The sequence below is a fragment of the Triticum dicoccoides genome, chromosome 6B, assembly GCF_002162155.2.
Source record: "Triticum dicoccoides isolate Atlit2015 ecotype Zavitan chromosome 6B, WEW_v2.0, whole genome shotgun sequence".
Lineage (NCBI taxonomy): Eukaryota > Viridiplantae > Streptophyta > Magnoliopsida > Poales > Poaceae > Triticum > Triticum dicoccoides.
Genome location: NC_041391.1, coordinates 128,869,766 through 128,890,851, shown reverse-complemented (window position 1 = coordinate 128,890,851; position 21,086 = coordinate 128,869,766).

Genomic DNA, 21,086 nt, shown 5'->3' with positions numbered 1-21,086 from the left:
ATAGACCCGGGGGCCATAGGTTTTACTAGAGGCTTCTCTCGAGATAGCATAAATATTTGGTGGGTGAACAAATTACTGTCGAGCAATTGATAAAAAAGCGCATAGTTATGACGTTATCTAGGCATGATCATGTATATAGGCATCACGTCCATAACAAGTAGACCGACTCCTGCCTACATCTACTACTATTACTCCACACATCGACCGACTCCTGCCTGCATCTAGAGTATTAAGTTCATAAGAACAGAGTAACACATTAAGCAAGATGACATGATGTAGAGGGATAAACACATGCAATATGATATAAACCCCATCTTGTTATCCTCGATGACAACAATACAATATGGGTCTTGCAACCCATTCTGTCACTAGGTAAGATCACCGCAAGATTGAACCCAAAGCTAAGCACTTCTTCCATGGAAAGAAAGATCAATCTAGTAGGCCAAACCAAACTGATAATTCGAAGAGACTTGCAAAGATAACTCAATCATACATAAAAGAATTCAGAGAAGATTCAAATATTATTCATAGATAAACTTGATCATAAACCCACAATTCTTCGGATCTCGACAAACACACCGCAAAAAGAGATTACATCGAGTAGATCTCCACAAGAGAGGGGGAGAACATTGTATTGAGATCCAAAAAGAGAGAAGAAGCCATCTAGCTAATAACTATGGACCCGTAGGTCTATGGTAAACTACTCACAACTCATCGGAGAGGCTATGGTGTTGATGTAGAAGCCCTCCGTGGTCGATTCCCCCTCCGGCAAAGTGCCGGCGAAGGCTCCAAGATGGAATCTCGCGGATACAGAAGGTTACGGTGGTGGAAATTGTGTATCGTGGTGCTCCTGGATGTTTTCGGGGTCCATGGATATATATAGGAGGAAGAAGTACGTCGGTGGACGCCCGAGGGGCCCACGAGATAGGGGGCACGCCCTTGGAGATTTCTTGACTTGCACTCCAGGCTCTCCGGATCAGATTTGTTCCAAAAATAACACTCCCGAAGGTTTCATTCCGTTTGGTCTCCGTTTGATATTCCTTTTCTTCGAAATACTGAAATAGGCAAAAAAAACGGCAATACGGGCTGGGCCTCCAGTTAGTAGTTTAGTCCCAAAAATGATATAGATGTCTAAAATAAAGCCCATAAACATCCAAAAGGGGTAATATAATAGCATGGAACAATCAAAAATTATAGATACGTTGGAGACGTATCATTTACCAAAATGAGTTTCATATACTACATTGTAAACCTGAGATGTGTTTGTTTGTTTCTCTTTTAGAACGCGGATAAAATATTGGAGAAGAGTACCTTGTTGTGCAATGGTAAAGGAATAATGCAGATAAGGTTCAAGATAGTGAGACATCCCTGTTGGTCTCCATGAAAGCTGATAAAAACTATATTGAAGACACTGAGACAACCCCAAAGTCCTGTCTTGATGTAGTATTCGAGTTACTGGCTACCACTGCTGGCACCACCTCTTCGAACTCGTTGCCTGAATCAGTTCGGCTTCTTGAGTCTCAACTTCAAGTTGAAAGACATCGATCAGATGTTATGCGACAGGAAGCCGAAGGACTGAGGAAGTCCCTGCAGAATTCAGATGCATACTTTCTGGTGCAATGGCGAGCGCTGGAGGACTTAAGCGCCAAACAAGAGAAAGTTAATAAGCTTGCTAAGCATCTTGCCAGCATTATGGGTACACAGGATATTGTTTCTTGAGCTCTTCTGAAGTGGTTTCAGTTCTAGACTTGTTTTGCTGCGGCATTTATATGCTGCTGTGTTCCCTATATTTGCACTGGTGGCGAACTTTGATGCCAAGTGGATGTAATATGTGTAATAGCTGTGATAGCCTAGTGTAAGTTTCTTGCTTATTTATTTCCTTGTTGTCTTGTTTATTTGTTTGCTTGTAGTCAGTGCAGTTCTTTTTCTGCGCTTTGCTAGTGGCTGCAATAACCTTTTTTTAAACTAGGCCACAATAACCATGGGCTAATATTTACTGTAGTGACACTGGGCCTCCTACGGGCCGTAGAAATAGTGGGCCTTCTACGGGCCGTATAAACAGTGGGCCTTCTACGGGCCGTAGAAACATTGGGCCTTCTACGGGCCGTAGAAATAATGGGCCTTCTACGGGCCATAGAAACAATGGGCCTTCTACGGGCCGTATCATCAATGGGCCTTATATAGGCCGTATGATCGATTGGCCAAACATGGGCCAAACAGACCGCATTCTGGCCGTAAATGGGCTAGAGTTGGAATCATCCGTTCATGGGCCGATCATAACGGGCCATCGTTAGTAGGCCATATTTGATGACACTCGGCCCAATGTATTAACGGACCACAAACGGGCCGACTGTAACCACGGGCTGAATTTGGCCCACAAGCAAAAAATGACAGTAACGAGCCATATATAAACGAATGCTGGAAATGAGCCCAAGAATAAATGGGCTCTGAGAAGGCCGAAATATAAAATGGGCTGGAAACGGCCCAACGAAATAACAGGACGTTAATGGGTATAAAGTGATACACTCTTCTTTACGGGCCAGTTTCACCACGGGCCGTTAATGTGTGTACGTAAAGTGATGCACTGTTCATTACGGGCCAGTTTCACCATGGGACGTGAATAGGCCAAGAGTTACATAGGGCCTCATATGGGCCGAAAGACGTCATGGGCCAGAAGTGAAAACAAGCTGGAATCATATTGGATGGCCCAGATGACGCTACTGGGCCTAATTCGAATAGGGCGTAATGGGCCTTGGGTTAGCGGGCTGTAAATGGGCCATATGCGAACAGGTCATTAACAGGCTTTCCATGGGCCGACCTGCCACCTTTTGACCAAGTCAAACGGGCCGGCCTTTTCACAGGAATGGGCCTCTGTTGGGCCGTGCCACGTGTCGACGTATCATAGGTGCCTTCTGTCCAATGAGTGGATGACATCTGTCCTAGCGATGAGCCGACACGTGTTTCCTCCAGCCAATGATGATTTTACACGTGGAAAATCCCCATTGGTCGGGGCTCTTAACGGGTTATCGGATCCAAGACCCGACCCGATAGCTTAACGGTGTTCCGTTACGGTGGATGCCACGTGTCGGTCACCCTTGACGAAAGCACTTCTGTGACGCACGATTTATCGTCATGGAAATGGACACTTCCGTGATGATAATTTTGGTAATGTCATGGAACACTTCTACGATAGCACAGGTGAGGGAGTCCTGGACTAGTGGGTGTCCGGATAGCCGAACTATCATCATCGCTTGGACTCCAAGACTATGAAGATACAAGATTGAAGACTTCGTCCCGTGTCCGGATGGGACTTTCCTTGGAATGGAAGGAAAGCTTGGCGATACGGATATGTAGATCTCCTACCATTGTAACCGACTCTGTGTAACCCTAGCCGTCTCCGGTGTCTATATAAACCGGATGGTTTTAGTCCGTAGGACAAATCAACAATCATACCATAGGCTAGCTTCTACGGTTTAGCCTCCTTGATCTCGTGGTAGATCTACTCTTGTAATACCCACATCATCAATATTAATCAAGCAGGACGTAGGGTTTTACCTCCATCAAGAGGGCCCAAACCTGGGTAAAACATCGTGTCCCTTGTCTCCTGTTACCATCCGCCTAGACGCACAGTTCGGGATCCCCTACCCGAGATCCGCCGGTTTTGACACCGACATTGGTGCTTTCATTGAGAGCTCCTCTGTGTCGTCACCGATAGGCTCGATAGCTCCTTCGATCATCAACAACGACGCGGTCCAGGGTGAGACTTTTCTCCCCGGAGAGATCTTCGTATTCGGCGGCTTTGCACTGCGGGCCAATTCCTTTAGCCATCTGGAGCAGATCGAAAGCTACGCCCCTGGCCGTCAGGTCAGATTTGGAAGTCTAAACTTCATCGCTGACATCCGCGGAGACTTGATCTTCGATGGATTCGAGCCACAGCCGAGCGCGCCGCACTGTCATGATGGGCATGATTTAGCTCTGCTGCCGGACAGTGCCCTGGAGGCCGCACACGAGTCCGCTCCAACCCTCGATTCGGAGCCGACTGTGCAGATCGAGGACGGGTGGTTAGACACCGCCTCGGGGGCTGCAACCTCTACGGCGATAGAGCCGAATACTGACCTTGTCCCTTGTGAAGCTCGTGACTCCGAGGTGCAGGACTCCTTGCCGGACTCCGAACCTCCTACGCCCCCTCCAATCGAATCCGATTGGGCGCCGATCATAGAGTTCACCGCTGCGGACATCTTTCAACACTCACCTTTCAGCGACATCTTGAGTTCGCTAAAGTATCTCTCGTTATCAGGAGAGCCCTGGCCGTACTGTGGTCAGGACGGTTGGGATGCGGACGACGAAGAAATTCAAGGCCCACCCACCACCCACTTAGTACCCACTGTCGACGATTTAACCGACATGCTAGACTTCGACTCCGAAGACATCGACGGTATAGACGACGATGCCGGAGACGACCAAGAACCAGCGCATACTGGGCACTGGAAAGCCACCTCAACTCACGACGTATACATGGTGGATACACCAAAAGGAAGCGATAACGAGGAACAACGGGACGCGGCGAAGGATAATTCCCCCGAAAAACAACAAAAACAGCGATGCAAGCGCCGCCCGAAGTCCCGCCCCGACAACAACGGCACCCATACTGACCCAGCCGTAGAGCAGGGCGAACCAGTGGACGAGCAACCCATTCCCGGCAAAAACAATAGTCCAGACGATCTCACACCGGACACATCACTGGAGCATAAGAACCTTCACAGAAGGCTCGTCGCCACTGCAAGAAGTTTGAAGAAGCAAAAGCGAAAGCTCAAAACGGCGAAAGACGTACTCAGAATGAGATGGAGCAAAGTACTCAAGGCCGCAGATAAATACGGCGATAGTCACCAGGCAAAGAGCTACCCGAAGCGCAAGTTGTTGCCCGAATTTGACGAGGAGGCCGTAGAGCCCCCACAGTCAAAAAAGAAAGATGCTGCCTGGCCGGATAGACGACCAGATAACAGGCTAAGAGCGGCAAGCGGCGCCGCACACAATCCGGCACACGATCCACATAAGGATCCTCGCAAAAAGGATGGCCCGGTCAGGTCCATCTATGGGCCAAAAAAGAAGGCTCCAGGAAGCAACACAACCCGCTGAGTGTTCGAAGATAACGGCACACCTAAATACAGGGGCGCCGCACACCCACTATGTTTCACCGATGAGGTACTGGATCATGAATTTCCAGCGGGATTCAAGCCCGTAAACATAGAGGCATATGACGGAACAACAGACCCCGGAGTCTAGATTGAGGATTATATCCTACACATACATATGGCTAGAGGAGACGATCTCCACGCCATAAAATACCTACCCCTCAAGCTCAAAGGGCCAGCTCGGCATTGGCTCAAAAGCCTCCCAGAAAATACCATCGGAAGTTGGGAAGAGCTTGAGGATGCGTTTCGAGCAAATTTTTAGGGAACTTATATCCGCCCTCCGGATGCAGACGATTTAAGTCACATAACTCAACAGCCCGAGGAGTCAGCACACAAATTCTGGAACAGGTTCCTCACCTAAAAGAACCAAATAGTCGACTGTCCGGACGCCGAAGCCTTAGCAGCCTTTAAACATAACGTCCGAGACGAATGGCTCGCCAGACACCTCGGCCAGGAAAAACCAAGAACAATGGCCGCGCTAACAAGCCTCATGACCCACTTTTGCGCGGGGGAAGATAGCTGGCTAGCAAGATGCAGCACCAGCGACCCGAGTACATCCGAGGTCAGGGATAGAAATGGGAAATCACGACGCAGAAAAGATCAGCGCCGGAATAAGGAAAACGGCCCAAATAGCACGACGGTCAACGCCGGGTTCAAAAGCTCTCGGCCGAATAACAAAACACTGCCCCTTAAGGACAACAGTGACGAGCTATCCAACCTAAACAAAATCTTGGATAGGATATGTCAAATCCACAGTACCCCCAGGAGGCCTGCAAACCATACCCACAGAGATTGTTGGGTCTTCAAGCAGTCCGGCTGACTTAACGCCGAACACAAGGGGCTCGACACACCAAGCGAAGACGATGACGAATCCCACAAGCAGCAGGCCGGAAAACAGAAGACTTTCCCACTAGAAGTCAAAACAGTGAACTCACTTCATGTGATAAACAGTGCGGCAACTACTAAAACACGCGCCGCATGATCCACCCAAGCGGATCCCCAAAATTGGATGTCAAACCCAATTACATTTGACTATCAGGATTACTCCAGAAGCATTAGAAACGCAGGAGGGACTGCTTTGATACTGGATCCCATAATCGACGGACTACAATTCACACAAGTCCTAATGGATGGCGGCAGCGATATAAACCTGCTATACCAGGACACCATCCGCAGAATGGGGATAGACCCTACCGAAATTCGCCATAACAACACTTCCTTCAAAGGAGTGACGCCAGGCCTTTATGCCAATTGTACAGGCTCTGTACTACTAAAGGTTGGGTTCGGTTCATCCGACAACTTCCGTCGCGAAAAGCTAATCTTCCATATCGCCCCATTCAAAAGTAGCCATCAAGCACTACTGGGATGCGAAGTTTTCGCCCGCTTTAACACAATACCGCATTACGCGTCTCTTACACTCAAAATGCCCGGTCCACGCGGCATAATCTCATTAAAGGGTAACTCCGAGTGTCCCTCGACCACGGAAAACGTGAGACTACCTTGACAGCCACACACTAATCCAGTCTTGCTGATCAAAGCCCCAAAAAATAGGTCATTTAGACCTCAGACACGGTTAGGCGAGTCCGGCATAAATAAACAAGGGGCTTCCCTGCCGCATACCTCTTTACAAGGGGCTGCACGTATAAACAATAAGAGCCAATAAAGCTCAATTTTATTCATCTTCCAAATCATACTCTGTTTTAAATACATTTTTTGCATGATATTTTTTCCAAACTAAGTTCTTCTCTTTTACAGATGAACCACGTGCTACACCCGTCCAGGATACAGCACAACGGAGACACACGCACAGACGTGCAGTAGGGACCTGTTGCAAGGATTCTTTTCAGATTAAGACCCTGCGTAAACCTTTCTTACTGTCTCTTGTCGATACTCATCCCCCGGTTTCCTACCATAACCGAGGAGGAGGCTGGAGTTTTGGCATCGGCCGCGTCAGAAGTTCTCGCCTGTACCTGGACACTAGGGGCTTAGGGCATTGTTCTGCCCGTTATCATAAAGTATGAATACCTTAGGGAGTGTTCGGCGTCTCGAGTTAGGCCTGATATGCATCAACTCCGAATCATGTCTTTGGTCAAATGTTGGGTTTGCCCGGCTCCTGTGTTTTGCTGCCTTATGTTCCGCTCCATCGGCTAACGCGGCACCAGGAGAACTACTACGATTGTGCCCCGGTTCGGCCGGGCGAGCACCTCAGTAGAGAAAGCCGAAAACTGACTGTCATGATATAGCGAGAGACTGGTCAATCACTCGATCGACTATAGGAATGTTTAGAATTCCTCCGCTTTGACGAAGGACCGCTTCCCGGTCAGGCACACACGCGCCCCGAGTTCGGAGAGCGCGGTGCCTCTAGGGGCTATATAGTAGCCTCACCATCGAGCTCCTATGGCTAAGTGAAAGTGATAAAGCATTATAGTCCGGTTGCCTAGTTTGCTATGCTATCACCTCCTTCAAAGGACCAAGACGTTGGATTAAGTGTGAAAATGCGCTTTTTTTGCAAACACCCCCGCACCATGTGCATGGGGGCTGAAGCCAAAGACTGCCATCTTTCAGGTTATAAATACATATATATTAACGGCCGCACAGGAGATACTTCAATACTTGAACGCACAAGTATAAAAAGCCGTTACATTATAAATATGATCTCACAAATCATACATGTCATTTGAACATGTCATTTTTCGAGCACTGCGACTCTATTAAACGAGCGCCCTGCAGGACTTCCTCAAAATAGTGCTCGGCGGGTAATCGACTCTCGTCTGAACCCTGGGACGCAACATCGGTGGCATTCATATCCGCCCAGTATGTCTTAACACGGGCAAGAGCCATCCGTGCACCCTCTATGCATGCCGACCGCTTCATCGCCTTGATATGCGGCACCGCCCCAAGGAATTGCTGCAATAAGCCAAAATAACTCTTCGGCTTGGGCCTTTCTGGCCACAGATGAGCCACCACATACGTCATGGCAAGTCCGTACAATCTATTCATCTCAGCCCACTCAGCCAACCGATCGGTCAAAGGAAGTGGACGCTCCGGACTATGGAATTGAGACCAAAAAAGCTCTTCCATTTCATGATCCTTTTGACTTCGGAAATGCACAACTGCGCCCGCCGCACTCGCCGCCAAATCCAGATATGGATCCTCCGCACCCCACAACTGGACCAACTGAGCATACTTCGGATCCGTGAACTTCCTATGCAACAAAAAGGGCTTTCCAGCCGCAATGTCTCTGGCCTGACGCAGTTCCTCTTTCATAGCCCGCATTGCAGAACGGGCATCCTTGGCTTCGGCGGTGGCCTTCTTCAGGCCCTCCTGCTCCACTTGGCGTTCTCTTTCAAGAACCTCATAGCGGTCGGTAGCATCTTTTAATTTCACGGCCATTACGGCCATTTCCTCCCTGCTTCGGCAGTGAGCAACCTTTTCGGCTTTTAGCTCCTCTGCTGCCTTCGAGGCAGCCGCATCACTTTTTCTGGCTTGGTCCTTGGCTCGAGCAAGCTCCGCCCGAAGGTCTTCCACAGCAGCGGCACCATCTGCATCAAGCATACATGTTGTAAGGAGTGGGCATTAGCTCCCTTACCAAGTGACCGCGGAAAAACCACCTACCTTGCGACTCGTCAAGTCGTTTATTGACCAGCGTGATGTCCGCATCCGCAACATCGAGTTGCCGCTTTAGCTCGGCAACTCTATCAGTCTGGCTGGCCACCGAACGTTCCGCCACCTGCATAGGAAAGGTGACATTTTGTAACTGAGATTATGATCCTCGGCACGCTGTCCCTTTCGACAACATACCAAGTCTCAGGGGCTACTATCTATACAGGGCGCACTCTATGTGCAAAACTGTCAAAAGGTATGTCATTTTTTGCGTACCTCAAACCCCATCAGTAAACTTCCGACGGCCTCATGCAACCCGCTCTCGGCGGATGAGATCCTTTCAATCACCATACTCATTAATGTGCGGTGATCTTCTGAGAGAGACGCCCTCTCGAGCAAACCCTGCAGCTCCACCGGCCGTACTCTAGTGGGTGCCGAACTCCCCGGCCCCGCCGGACTCGGGGAGACCCTTCGTGACGACACTTCAGGGTCGTCCGCCCCGCCTGGCAGGGCGGCAAATGGAGGCATTTCGCTCTCCATCATCTCTGTACGAAGGGCCCCCAAGGATGAGCTCTGCTGAGAAGGGCTGAGATCTGAACTACAAGGTAAAAACTTCGGTTATCCTTAGAAATAAAATAGGGATGTCCCTTGTTATAAAACTTCCCTTTTTTCTACTTACGGCTTGCTGGAGGGCTGATTCCTTTGGGGAGACTGTGTGGCCGGGACTCCTCCTGGCACAGGACCTTCCGGTGCAGATTTCTTTCCCCGATTCGAGGCTTTGGCCTCCGGGTTTTCGGAAGCGGTCCTCTTCTCCCCCTGGAGGGAGGGATTCTTGATTCCCCCCTTACTGAGAGCCTCCTTAACAGAGGTGGTAGTTTCCCTGTTCCCCCCTTCGCCCTCCTCCGAAGGCGCTACCTCCAACATTTTGATTAACACGAGATCCGGCATGGTCTCAGGGAGGGGGGCCGGACACCGTATCAGTTTTGCTTGCGCTATCCACTCTTGTTCAAGGGATAGCCGGTTAAAAGGCAAATCCTTGATAAATAAATGGATGATATGTCCGGAAACAGGGCTACTTACTTGAGTATCCGGGCGATTCTAGCTTAGGCCAGCATCCTCGGTCATGTCCGGACACACTTCTTGTGATCCGAAGAACAGTTTGTACATCTCCATGGGTTTTGTACCCATGAAGTGTTGGAGAGCTCGTGGTCCCTCCGGATTGAATTCCCACAGGCGGAGGGGGCGACGTTTGCAGGGCAAAAGACGCAGAATCAGCATAACCTGCGTCACTATGACCAGATTGATCTCTCTCTCTTGGAGGTCTCAAATCCGGCCCTGCAATAGGAGTACGTCCTTGGATGGCCCCCAGTCGAACCCTTTGTTGACCCACGACGTCAGCCGTAGTGGAGGGCCCGAGCGAAAGGCGGGCGGCGGCCTCTGCCTGCTGCCCCTGGGAGCAGTGATATAGAACCACTCCTGTTGCCACAAGCTGAGCTCCTCCTGAAAAGAGCCCTCGGGCCATGGAGCATCGGCCCTCTTGCTTATAACCGCCTCGCCGCACTCTGCCTGACGACCCTCAATCATCTTCGGCTCCACATTGAAGGTTTTGAGCCACAAACCAAAGTGAGGGGTAGTGCGGAGGAAGGCTTCACAGACGACAATAAATGATGAGATGTGGAGGATAGACTCCGGAGCCAGGTCGTGGAATTCCAGCCCATAGTAAAACAGGAGCCCCCTCACGAAGGGATCCATCGGGAAGCCTAAACCCCGACGGAGGTGAGGCACGAACACGACACTCTCGCCAGGCTCAGGAGTAGGAATGACTTGCCCTTGGGCAGGCAACCTATGCGAAATCTCGTAGGTTAAGTACCTGGCGTCTCTCAGCTTTAGCACGTCCTCTTCCGTGACGGAGGAGGGCATCCACCGACCCTGTAGGTCGGAGCCGGACATTATCGAAGGTCCGAAGTGCCCGAATCTGGAGCCCTGGGTGTTGGATTCGATTGAGGATTGAACAAAAGGAACAGGCCTTGGTCTCATTATAAAGAGGGAGAATACCAAGAGCCGTCCCCGTGACCGTTTGGAACTCGCCTTCGATGGAGGGGGCGTGGCAACGGTCGCGGTTGGGTTACCCATGTCCGTATTGATGAGAATCCCGGGATAAGGGGAACACGATCTCTGCTTCGACAAGACGTGCCAAGGAAACCGCTTCGCTGAACGCACTGAGGTGGTATAATAAAAATGATTCAAGTAAAGGCCTTGTTGTGGTGTGACGTCACGCCACGAAATACGTCAGCAGATTGAACTTGTGTAAATATTATTCTCTCTACGGTGGAATGTGGAATTTATTTTGCAGAGCCGGACAGTATCCTGGTGTTCACAATCTTCTATAAATTATTCGGAGGAGGAACCCGCCTTGCAATGCCGAAGACAATATGCGCGCCGGACTCGTCGTCATTGAAGCCTGGTTCAGGGGCTACTGAGGGAGTCCTGGACTAGGGGGTGTCCGGATAGCCAAACTATCATCATCGGCCGGACTCCAAGACTATGAAGATACAAGATTGAAGACTTCCTCCCGTGTCCGGATGGGACTTTCCTTGGCGTGGAAGGCAAGCTTGGCGATACGGATATGTAGATCTCCTACCATTGTAACCGACTCTGTGTAACCCTAGCCCTCTCCGGTGTCTATATAAACCGGATGGTTTTAGTCCGTAGGACAAATCAACAATCATACCATAGGCTAGCTTCTAGGGTTTAACCTCCTTGATCTCGTGGTAGATCTACTCTTGTAATACCCACATCATCAATATTAATCAAGCAGGACGTAGGGTTTTACCTCCATCAAGAGGGCCCGAACCTGGGTAAAACATCGTGTCCCTTGTCTCCTGTTACCATCCGCCTAGACGCACAGTTCGGGACCCCCTACCCGAGATCCGCCGGTTTTGACACCGACAACAGGTATGACTATCTTGATTCTGTCATAAAATTGTCATGGATGTACATGCATGACAGAAAACGTGACCTACTGTGACAAACACGTATCATCACGGAATTGTATTTTTTTGTAGTGCAATAATAATGATTTCCTTAGTACTCCGATTGCTCCTCTTAATGATGTTGAGTCTTGTGAAATCAATGCTGCTTTGCTGAATCTTGTTATGAAAGATCAATTCTCCGGCCTTCCTAGTGAAGATGTCGCTACCCATCTAAACAACTTTGTTGATTTGTGTGAGATGCAAAAGAAGAAAGATACGGATAATGATATTGTTAAATTGAAGTTATTTCCGTTTTCACTTAGAGATCATGCTATAGTTTGGTTTTCGTCTTTGCCTAAGAATAGTATTGATTCATGGAATAAGTGCAAAGATGGTTTTATCTCTAAGTATTTTCCTCCCGCTAAGATCATCTCTCTTAGGAATGATATTATGAATTTTAAACAACTTGATCATGAGCATGTTGCCCAATCTTGGGAAAGAATGAAATTGATGATTCGCAATTGCCCTACTCATGGTTTGAATTTATGGATGATCACACAAAAATTTTATGCCGGATTGAATTTTGCTTCTAGAAATCTTTTAGATTCGGCTGCGGGAGGCACGTTTATGCAAATCACCTTAGTAGAAGCTACAAAACTACTTGATAATATTATGGCTAATTATTCTCAATGGCACACCGAAAGATTTACTAGTAAGAAAGTGCATGATATAGAAGAAATTAATGTTTTGAGTGGAAAGATGGATGAACTTATGAAATTGTTTGCTACTAAGAGTGCTTCTATTGATCCCAATGATATGCCTTTGTCTACTTTGATTGAGAATAATAATGAATCTATGGATGTGAATTTTGTTAGTTGGAATAATTTTGGTAACAATGCCTATAGAGGAAACTTTAATCCTAGACCGTTCCCTAGTAATTCCTCTAATAATTATGGAAATTCCTACAATAATTCTTAATTATAATAAGATGCCCTGTGATTTTGAGAATAGTGTGAAAGAATTTTGGTCTCCCAAAAGAATTTTAATGCCATGCTTGAAGAAAAATTGCTTAAAGTTGATGATTTGGCTAGGAACATTGATAGACTTTTGCTTGATGTTGATTCTTTGAAACTTAGATCTACTCCTCCTAAGCATGATATCAATGAGTCTATCAAAGCTATGAGAATTTCTGCAAAGAAAGAACCGCTAGATTGCGTGCTAAGAAAGATTGCTTTGTAAAGGCGTGTTCTTCTAGTTTACTTGAAAATAATGACGAAGATCTAAAAGTTATTGATGTGTCCACTATTAAATCTTTGTTTCGCAATATGAATCTTAATAATGATGGGACTAGAGATGAGTCAACTTTAGTTAAAAGGCGTCCCAATGATTCAGAGTTTTTAGATCTCGATGCTAAATTTGGTAAAAGTGGGATTGAAGAGGTCAAGACTTTAAATAGCATTGAACCCACTATCTTGGATTTCAAGGAATTTAATTATGATAATTGTTCTTTAGAAGATTGTATTTCCTTGTTGCAATCCGTTGTGAATTCACCTCATGCTTATAGTCAAAATAAAGCTTTTACCAAACATATTGTTGATGCATTGATGCAATCTTTTGATGAAAAACTTAATTTGGAAGTTTATATAACTCGAAAACTTTATGATGAATGGGAACCTACTATAAAGATTAAAATTAAATATCATGAGTGTTATGCTTTGTGTGATTTGGGTGCTAGTGTTTCCACGATTCCGAAAACTTTATGTGATATTCTAGGTTTCCATGATCTTGATGATTGCTCTTTAAATTTGCAACTTGCGGATTCCACCATTAAAAAGCCAATGGAAGGATCAATGATGTTCTCATTGTTGCAAATAGGAATTTGGTGCCCGTAGATTTTATCATTCTTGATATAGATTGCAACCTTTCCTTAGAACGATTGGTGCAATTATTGATATGAAGGAAGGGAATATTAGATTCCAATTTCCATTAAGGAAAGGCATGGAGCACTTTCCAAGAAAGAAAGTCAAATTACCTTATGAATCTATCATGCGAGCTACTTATGAATTGAGTGCCAAAGATGGCACTACTTAGATCTATCCTCGCTTTTATGCCTAGCTAGGGGCGTTAAACGATAGCTCTAGTTGGGAGGCAACCCAATTTTATTTTAGTTTTTTGTTTTAGATTCTGTTTAGTAATAAATTTTGCATCTACCTTCTGTTTAGATGCGTTTTTATGTTTAGTTAGTGTTTCTGCCAAGTAGAACCTATAGGATAACCTATGGTGATAGTTAATTTGATTCTGCTGAAAAACAGAAACTTTGCACGCACGAAAATAATTGTAGTAATTCACAGAAACGTGATTTTGCGTTGATTATTTCTGCTGTAGATCGATAGACAAATTGCCCAGGACTTACTATTTTTGTAGGATCTTTAGAGTTCTAGAAGTATTTGAGAGTTATAGATTGCTACAGACTGTTCTGTTTTTGACAGATTCTGTTTTTCGTGTGTTGTTTGCTTATTTTGATGCATCAATGGCTAGTATTAAGTGGTATGAGCCATAGAGAAGTTGGAATACAGTAGGTTTAACACCAATATAAATAAATAATGAGTTCATTACAGTACCTTATGTGGTGGTTTTTCTTTCTTGCACTAACGGAGCTTATGAGATTTCCTGTTGAGTTTTGTGTTGTGAAGTTTTCAAGTTTTGGGTAAAGATTTGATGGACTATGCAATAAGGAGCGGAAAGAGCCTAAGCTTGGGTATGCCCATGGCACCCCAATATATTCTATAATAGCCAAAATCCTAAGCTTGGGGATGCCCCGGAAGGCATCCCCTCTTTCGTCTTCATTTATCGGTAACTTTACTTGGAGCTATATTTTTATTTGCCACATGATATGTGTTTTTCTTGGAGCGTCTTGTATGATATTAGTATTTGCTTTTTAGTTTACCACAATCATTCTTGATGTACACACCTTTTGGGAGAAACCCACTTGATTGGAATTTATTAGAATACTCTATGTGCTTCACTTATATCTTTTGAGCTAGATAGTGTTTGCTCTAGTGCTTCACTTATATCTTTTAGAGCACGGTGGTGGCTTAATTTTGTAGAAATTGTTAGTCTCTCATGCTTCACTTATATTATTTTGAGAGTCTCTTAGAACAGCATGGTATTTGCTATGGTTATAAAATTGGTCCTAGAATGATGGGCATCCAAGTTGGGTATAATAAAAACTATCATAGGAAGTGAATTGGATGCTATGATCAATTTGATACTTGGTAATTGTTTTGAGATATGGAGGTAGTGATATTAGAGTCATGCTAGATGGGTGATTATGAATTTAAAGAATGATTGTGTTGAAGTTAGCAAGTCCCGTAGCATGCACGTATTGTGAAAGTTGTCTAACAAATTTGAAACATAAGGTGTTCTTAGATTGTGCATCCTTATGAGTGGCGGTCGGGGAAGAGCGATGGTCTTTTCCTACCAACCTATCCCCCTAGGAGCTTGCGCGTAGTGCTTGGTTTTTTATGACTTGTAGATTTTTGCAATAAGTATATGAGTTCTTTATGACTAATGTTGAGGCCATGGAATATACGCACTCTCACCCTTCCATCATTGCTAGCCTCTTCGGTACCGTGCATTGCCCATTCTCACCTTGAGAGTTGGTGCAAACTTAGTTGGTGCATCCAAACCCCGTGATACGATACGCTCTATCACATATAAACCTCCTTATATCTTCCTCAAAACAGCCACCATACCTAACTATTATGGCATTTCCATAGCCTTTCCGAGATATATTGTCATGCAACTTTCCACCGTTCCGTTCATCATCATGACACGCATCCTCATTGTCATATTGTCTTGCATGATCATGTAGTTGACATTGTATTTGTGGCAAAGCCACAATGCATAATTTTTCAAACATGTCACTCTTGATTCATTGCCCATCCCGGTACACCGCTGGAGGCATTCATATAGAGTCATATCTTGTTATAGTTTTGGGTTGTAATTCATGAGTTGTAAATAAATAGAAGTGTGATGATCATCATTATTAGAGCATTGTCCCCAACTAAAAAAAGGAAAGGCCAAATACAAAAAGAAATGCCAAAAAAGAAAGGCCAAAAAAAAGGGAGGCCCAAAAAAATAAGAAAATAAAAAAGGGGGCAATGTTACTATCTTTTTTCCACACTCATGCTTCAAAGTAGGACCATGTTATTCATATAGAGAGTCTCATATGTTATCACTTTCATATACTAGTGGGAATTTTCATTATAGAACTTGGCTTGTATATTCCTACGATGGGCTTCATCAAAATGCCCTAGGTCTTCGTGAGCAAGCAAGTTGGATGCACACCCACTAGTTTCTTTTCTTGAGCTTTCATACATTTATAGCTCTAGTGCATCCGTTACGTGGCAATCCCTACTCCTCATGTTGACATCATTTGATGGGCATCTCCATAGCCCATTTATTATCCTCGTTAATGTGAGACTTTCTCCTTTTTTGTCTTCTCCACACAATCTCCATCATCATATTCTATTCCACCCATACTGCTATATCCATGGCTCACGCTCATGTATTGCGTGAAAGTTGAAAAAAGTTTGAGATTATTTAAGTGCGAAACAATTGCTTGGCTTGTCATTGGGGGTGTACAAGATGGGAGCATTTTTGTGTGACGAAAATGAAGCATGACCTAACTATATGATTTTGTAGGGATGAACTTTCATTAGCCATGTTATTTTGACAAGACATGATTGCTTTGATTAGTATGCATGAAGTATTACTATTTCTTATGTCAATATGAAATTTTATTTTGAATCATTTGGATCTGAACATTCATGCCACAATAAAGAAAATTACATTGAGAATTATGCTAGGTAGCATTCCACATCAAAAAATTGTTTTTATCATTTACTTACTCGAGGACGAGCAGGAATGAAGCTTGGGGATGCTTGATACATCTCCAACGTATCTATAATTTTTGATTGTTCCATGCTATTATATTACCAGTTTTGGATGTTTATGGGCTTTACTTTACACTTTTATATCATTTTTGGGACTAACCTACTAACCGGAGGCCCATCCCGTATTGCTGTTTTTTTGCCTATTTCGGTGTTTCGAAGAAAAAGAATATCAAACGGTGTCCAAACGGAATGAAACCTTCAGGAGCGTGATTTTTGGAACGAACCTGATCCAGAGGACTTGGAGTGGAAGTCAGGAAATAAACGAGGCAGCCACGAGGGTGGAGGCCCCCCCTAATGGGCACGCCCCCTGTCTCGTGGGCCCCTCAGGCGTCCACCGACCTACTTCTTCCTCCTATATATACCCTTGTACCCCGAAAACATCAAAAGCGACCATGAAAAACTATTTCCACTGCCGTGACATTCTGTATCCGCAAGATCCCATCTTGGAGCCTTCGTCGGTGCTCCGCCGGAGGGGGAATCGACCACAGGGGCTTCTACGTCAACATGATGGCCTCTCCGATGATTCGTGAGTAGTTTACTACAGACCTTCGGGTCCATAGTTATTAGCTAGATGGCTTCTTCTCTCTCTTTGATTCTCAATACCATGTTCTCCTCGATCTTCTTAGAGAACTTTTTGATGTAACTCTGAATTCTTTTATGTGTTTGTCGAGATCCGATGAATTGTGGGTTTATGATCAAGTTTATCTATGATAAAAATTTGAATCTCCTCTGAATTCTTTTATGTGTGATTGAGTTATCTTTACAAGTCTCTTCGAATTATCAGTGTGGTTTGGCCTACTAGATTGATCTTTCTTGCAATGGGAGAAGTTCTTAGCTTTGGGTTCAATCTTGCGGTGTCCTTTCCCAGTGACAGGAGGGGCAGCAAGGCACGTAATGTATTGTTGCCATCGAGGATAAAAAGATGGGGTTTATATCATATTGCATGAGTTTATCCCTCTACATCATGTCATCTTTCTTAATGCGTTACTCTGTTCTTCATGAATTTAATACTCTAGATGCATGCTGGATAGCGGTCGATGTGTGGAGTAATAGTAGTAGATACAGGCAGGAGTCGGTTTACTTGTCACGGACGTGATGCCTATATACATGATCATGCCTAGATAATCTCATAATTATTCGCTTTTCTACCAATTGCTCGACAGTAATTTGTTCACCCGCCGTAATACTTATGCTATCTTGAGAGAAGCCACTAGTGAAACCTATGGCCCCCGGGTCTATCTTTTATCATATAAGTTTTCAATCTACTTTTATTTGCATATTTACTTTTCCAATCTATATTATAAAATACCAAAAATACATTTATCTTATCATATTATCTCTATCAGATCTCACTTTCGCAAGTGGCCGTGAAGGGATTGACAACCCCTTTATTACGTTGGTTGCGAGTTCTTGTTTGTTTGTGTAAGTGTGTGGGACTTTTGAGGAGCCTCCTACTGGATTACCTTGGTTCTCAAAAATGGAGGGAAGTACTTATGCTACTATTGCTGCATCACCCTTTCCTCTTCAAGGAAAACCAACGCAAGATCAAGACATAGCAACACGCAACGTGTAAATTGAGCATGCTTAACTGGCATAGCTAGCAAATGGCAAGGTGCTCCTTCAAGATCTAGGGGTTGGCACGAATAGCAGCCATTGCGACCTCATCCGCGCGTGCAGCCGTGATTTGCTTCGCACTGCCAAATGCTCCTTGAGGTCCTGGCTATACTGCATGCACCATGGCTTAGGCCGGTGCTTATTTGGTGGAGGGGTTGGTGATTTGGATGGAAGGTGTCTCGCTCGCGCCGGCGGTAGGGGGACGTGGGATGTGGAAGGAGGAGGAGGATAGGGGTCAGGTGTGGATTACCTGCCTAGATAGGCGAGGCCGAGGAGCGTGAAGGAGGGTCACTGGCAAGGAGGCGGCGGCACTGCAAGCAAGGAGTGAAGGTTTCAACTTGTAAAGGAAGGCAGAAAGAGGGGAATTGTGGCTTTTTGTAAGCGGGATGGGGCGGGGAAGTAGATATTTCTGTGGAAGCCGAAAATTTTGAATTGCTTCAGCCAAAAAACTGGTGTGCAAAGTGTCATCAGACACGGTCCCTTATTTAGAACTATGTACGATATGTAAACATCACAAATGATTCAGATAGCTTAACTCGTGTGTGTTGAGTTTGAACGTCAAAAATTTTGGTTCAAATTTCCCTGCTTATAGTGGTCATCCATGTCATTTTATAATTTGGGTACACAAAGGAGACTAACTTCTTAATCGAGCAAGTTCAGCAATTAAACAGAGCTAGCTGACCTAAAAATTACTCTAAAAAATTAAAGACCGGAGCTCTTAATTAAACAAAACAAAGAGTACTACTATGGCTGGTGTCGGTGTCAAAACCGGCGGATCTCGGGTAGGGGGTCCCGAACTGTGCGCCTATGGCTGTAACAGGAGGCAGGGGACACGATGTTTTACCCAGGTTCGGACCCTCTCGATGGAGGTAATACCCTACTTCGTGCTTGACTGATCTTGATGATATGAGTATTACAAGAGTTGATCTACCAGGAGATCGTAGAGGCCAAACCCTAGGAGCTAGCCTATGATTATGATTGTTCTCATCCTACAGACTAAACCCTCCGGTTTATATAGACACCGGAGGAGGCTAGGGTTACACAGAGTCGGTTACAAAGAAGGAGATCTAACATCCGAATCACCAAGCTTGCCTTCCACGCAAAGGAGAGTCCTATTCGGACACGGGACGAAGTCTTGAGTGTTGTATCTTCATAGTCCAACAGTCCAGCCAAAGTATATAGTCCGGCTGTCCGGATACCCCCTAATCCAGGACTCCCTCAGTAGCCCCTGAACTAGGCTTCAATGACGATGAGTCCGGCGTGCAGATTGTCTTCGGCATTGCAAGGCGGGTTCCATCTCTGAATACTCCAAGGTAGATTTTGAACACAAGGATTGTGTCCGGCTCTGCAAAATAATTTCCACATACCACTGTAGAGAGCACAATACTTTACAAATCTAATCCGCTGACAATTTTTCACGGCGTGTCCTTATGCCGTGGCTTGGCTTAATACGAACCGTTTTCCTCAACCTGCCACGACACGCACTACAAGGCGGTTTTATTGGTACGCCTCGTCGAAGCAGAGATCGTGTCCCTTTATCACGGGATTCTCATCAATACGAGTACAGGTAACCCAACTACGCCTGTTGGCATGACTCCGTGTTTTTAGACAAGTCCCAAACGGTTATGCTGAGGACGCTTGATATTCACCCCCTTTATAGAGGTGCCGAGGCTTATCCCTCTCCCTTACCACGCTTGCTGTGACAGCCTGATTTTTGGCCCTTTCTTTTTCTTTTGTTTTTCCGAGGTTTTTGCGTGAGTTTTCTTTTTCTGTGGCTTAGTGGTCTGGAAACTGAAGAAGATGCCCTCTTCTTTGCTTCCATAGTGGCTTGTCGTTTCGAAATCTTTCCCTAGACCCTGTCATTTCTATCATAGCACAAATCCCAATATTCTTTTATTGGGAATATTCCTTTTCTATTAAAGGAATAACTCCAATTACCCTAGGTTGTGAAGCAACCTATATTTCCATCACTCCAAAAATTCCCAAATAATTCTCATAAATAGTTTGGGTCATATCTTGATCAAATATGGCAAAACTTTTCATTGCCATGTTCAAAAATAATCCCCCAATATTCCTTTTTCTATTCTGCCCTGAGTGGCACTTTGTGAAGGAAGTGTCATTTATATTTCTCCTAGTGCCTCCCAACCTTTTTGGGCATGTTTATATGTCCAAATAATTGCCCCATGCACAAGTTCCAATTTATTTGCCTAGCCAATCTTCCTATGTGAATTTTCAAAGTTTCTGTCAGACAGAAGGCTTTGTGAAGGAAGTACTAGCTAGGAGTACCCAAATGAGTTGAACTTTTGCACACTCCTTAATGTGCTAATATTAAACCCCTTCCACCCATTAGCAGCCCCATCCAATATTCTATGTGAGCACATGAGCAAAATCTTTGTTTCTGGCAATGTTTTCAGGTTGTGAAGCAAGTATATTTTATATTGCTTCAAATATCCGAATAAATTACCAGATCATTCTTGTGCCCATAAAACATATCTCCAGACAATTTTTCATAATTGCATTGATCCATTTGACCACCATAATTATTACAAGTTTCTGGACATAAATGATGTTTATGAAGCAAGTGCTATTTTGGTTTGTCCACTTCGCATGAGCTTTTTACAGCATCTTTATATGTCTATATCATAAGGATTTGCCAAGTTGCATCCCATTCCATAACACCATGTGAGTGCATCATCATGATCTTCATTTCTGGACCAAGTATGCGTTGTGAAGCAACTGCAGTAAAT